The sequence below is a fragment of the Myotis davidii genome, unplaced genomic scaffold (assembly GCF_000327345.1).
Source record: "Myotis davidii unplaced genomic scaffold, ASM32734v1 scaffold104, whole genome shotgun sequence".
NCBI classification, from domain to species: Eukaryota; Metazoa; Chordata; class Mammalia; order Chiroptera; family Vespertilionidae; genus Myotis; species Myotis davidii.
This window is the reverse complement of record NW_006296625.1, coordinates 5273949-5277965: the sequence shown is the minus strand read 5'-3', so window position 1 is coordinate 5277965 and position 4017 is coordinate 5273949.

Here is a 4017-nt window from a genome sequence, read left to right as displayed (position 1 = left end):
GAAGGAGATTAGATATATAAAGAAAATTGGAGTGAATTCAGAGGAGAAAGTAGAATGTATAAGTCAGGGGATATAAGGAAAAAATAAAGCTATATACATACAGATGGTTAAATGATAAAGGAAAGAAACAGGTCATGTTTAACATAACTTTTTAAAAAAAATGTAGTCATCTTGTTATTTATATCCCAGTACTTAGCTATTTTATAGTTATAACTATATATTAAAATTAGAATGCAATTTTGGTGGAAATATAAGTTGGTACACCATTATTGAAGTGATTAAAAATTAAAAAAAAACTACCATTTAATCTGTCATTTCTCCACACTACCCCTTACCAATACACTGTAAAGAACTGAAGATTAGTTTTCTCTTAATGCAAGTGGCATGCCTTTATACTCACAAAGTAGAAATAGAGGACTGGCTCAACTATTTTATTTCTGGTAGAAGAGAGTTGGGATTTAGAGTAACTATTCAAAAACAAAGCCATCATTTTGGGGAGGTGTTCCCTGGCCTATAACTTGCTTATAGCTATCAACCTATTTAGTAGTTGACTCATTAGGTGACTTAGAATACATTTTGTAGTGTTTTATTCTCAGAAGATTTACCAAGAAATTACATTTATTACAATTAAACATTTGATGGTTATAGTAATGCTATTTTAAAGGCCAAAGCGATATTAGATGATTCTGACTTTTAAGAAAATATCCTTGATTATTATAATTATTACAGTCTTGCTTTACATCATAAAATTGCTTTAAAATTAATAAGGGATAAAGTAATAAGATCTCCAAGTTATATATATATGCAATTAAATTTGAGAAGCACTGTCTGGAGAAACTCCTGCCACTATTCAGAAGTTATATATGAGAAAATAAATTTCAGTATGTTTGTAGTGTGTCAAATTGTGGTATGATCTAACTGCTAACCAGCAGTTAAAATGAATTATGTATATAAACATGGATAAACTATGTACACAGTATTGAAAAAAAACAAATGTATGTGTGAGAAAGGCTCCTATATTACCATAACATTTTTATAGAATTTTAACATAAAAGAAACTGTACTATAAATTGTTTGGAGATTTATATCTATATGGTTAAATTATAGAAATATTCATGGAAATAATAAATACCAAATTTAGGACAGCTCCATTCATTTGGAGAGGGCTGGTAGGGATGAGAAAAATGATAGAGGAAGAATAAAGAAGACTTTAATTATATTTTTCATGTTTTATTTCTTAAGGTATGGAGTGGGTATACAGGTATTTGTTATTATTTAAACCTTCTTGTTATCTGAAATATATATTTTCTATCTCCATCCAGAGTGGTCAATTTCAGTTTCTTATTGTTGACTCAGTCTCAGTTTGGTGACTGTAAGGGTAATCAGAAAGTTGAGAAACATTTTTGTGAAAATTCAAGATCACTAAAGTTTTCCTCCAAGTTATTCAGGCTAAAAAATAAGTCTTAACAAATGAACTTAGGGTTTTTTGGGTGACTCGAATTTCGATGAATGCCTTAAAAAATGCTTATATAGTTATTAGTGGCCTGGTGCATGATTCGTGCACATTGAAAAGAAATTAATTAGAAGAAATATTTTAATATTGCTATTCACCCATTCTCTATAATAGACGTGTCAACCAAATTCGCGATCAACAATGACAGATCGAAACGCATGCGCGTGATTGGTGCCAGCGAGAGCTTTATTACGTATTGTGCATGCGTGAGTCAACGTTTATTTTTAAATTGCCAGTGTGCGTCATATGTACCGGCTGGTTGGTTGGTAGGATGGACGGATGGTTGGTTACAGCCATATATATATATATATATATATTTCCAAAGTTTTTTACTTTAAAGTTGGTGACAACATCCAAATAACAACAGACATATTCTGGAAACACTTTCATTGCTCCACCGCTTGATGGTATTAGCTATTTGCTCTCATGGCCTTTGAAGAGTAAGGGCACCAAAGAGGATTTTTGCTTTAGTTTCTTTTAATATCTCAGTAATAAACACCTCAGATAATTTCTTGGTGCTTTGGCTACTATAAGTAGTCATCTTTGTATCCTAGAGTTACAAAAATGATCATATTTATGTTCTAATTACCCTTGGAGCTGACTTGTTTGGGACACAATTCTCTGTTTTGTATGCATTCAACCTGAGTAATATTGTTTGCTTGAATAATAAAAGCATAATATGCTAATTAGACTGCATAGCCAAACAACCTTCTGGACGTCATTTTGGACGTCCTTCCGGATAAAGCTGCGAGGCAATGCTTTTTAATCCTTTCTCTCTATTAGAATCATTTGGTGCAGTGTTCGGCAAACTGTGGCTCGGCAAACCACGGCTCACAAGTCACATGCGGCTCTTTGTCCCCTTGAATGTGGCTCTTCCACAAAATACCGGCTCTTCTCAAGATACTGACTTCTCTGCATAGGCCCCAAAGTTTCAATCGCACTGTATGTGAGCGCCCGTACGTGGTATCTTGTGGAAGAGCCACACTCAAGGGGCCAAAGAGCCGCATGTGGCTCGCGAGCCACGGTTTGCCGACCATGGATCTGGTGAATTGAAAAAAAAAACCATAGGCTTAATTTCTAAAGATTCTGACTTAATTGGTCTGATACTTTAAAAAAGACTTCCCAGGCCGAAGCCGGTTTGGCTCAGTGGATAGAGCGTCGGCCTGCGGACTGAAGGGTCCCGGGTTCGGTTCCCGTCAGGGGCATGTGCCTGGGTTGCGGGCGCATCCCCAGTGGGAGATGTGCAGGAGGCGGCTGGTCGATGTCTCTCTCTCATCGATGTTTCTAGCTCTCTATCTCTCTCCCTTCCTCTCTGTAAAAAATCAATAAAATATATTAAAAAAAAAAAAGACTTCCCAGGATAATCAAATTTGCTGCCAAGCTGAGAGACTCTGATATCACAAACGGGTTTTCTTCTTTGTTGTCTAAAGCATTTTATTAGCTTTTCATCACTGACTTCCAGTATCTTTGCTCCTTAATACCATGAACAGGATGGCATTCAAGTAGCATTTCCTCAGGTTGGTCCTCTGAATTCAGTTCTCTGAATTAAGTTTAGGAAACTTGAGCTAAATAAGCAAAACAGAGAATTAGAGAAATGACTCAGGATATATATATATATGTGTGTGTGTGTGTGTGTATGTATATATATATATACACACACACACATATATATATGAAAAGCCAACTACCTGAACGCCGGAACAACCGAAACTACCCGTCACTATAATACTCACTGCAGTCAGCAAACTGACCTGATGGGGGGGAGGGGTGGGATCAGCTGGCCAACTGGCCCAATAGAGGGTGGGGCCAGCCAGCCAACCTCCTGCAGCTCCTCCCCCAGTCAGCCCCATCCCCAATGGGCCCCCAACACCTTGATTGGCCCACGGCCCCTCTCCCCAGCCAGCTCCACTCCTGATAGGCCCCCCCACTCTGATCAGGGGCAGGGCTGGCTGGCCAACCACCCATGGTCTCTCCTGCTGGCCCCTGATAGGTCCCTCCCCACCCCATTCTGGGGTGGGGCCAGTTGGCCCACCACCCACAACCCCTCCCCATGTCCGGCCCCACCATCCCAATTGGCCTGTGGCACCTCCCCCCAGCCAGCTCTGCCCCTGATTGCCCCCGACACCAATCAGTGGGGGGGGGCCTGCCAGCCAATTGCCTGTGGCCCCTCCCCCCAGCTGGCCCATCCCTGATCCATCCCCATAGGGTCTGTGCTGGCCAGACCCCAACTGTGCATGAATTTATGCACTAGGCCTCTAGTTTAGTTCATATTCCTGTTAGCTCGAAGAAACCAGGGAGCCTTCTGTGGTTTATGGCCTAATTTGGTTTAAATCAATTGGTAATTAAAGTTGATTTAACAATGATTTGTATGGATACTTTTATCTTTGGAAACCAGGCTGAAAATTGATCAGATACATAGATGTGTTCTCTGTGTGTCATTGTCTTAGCAAGAAATGTTATATATTACTCTAATTGGATTTTGTCCAGTTTTTATGTGGCTTATT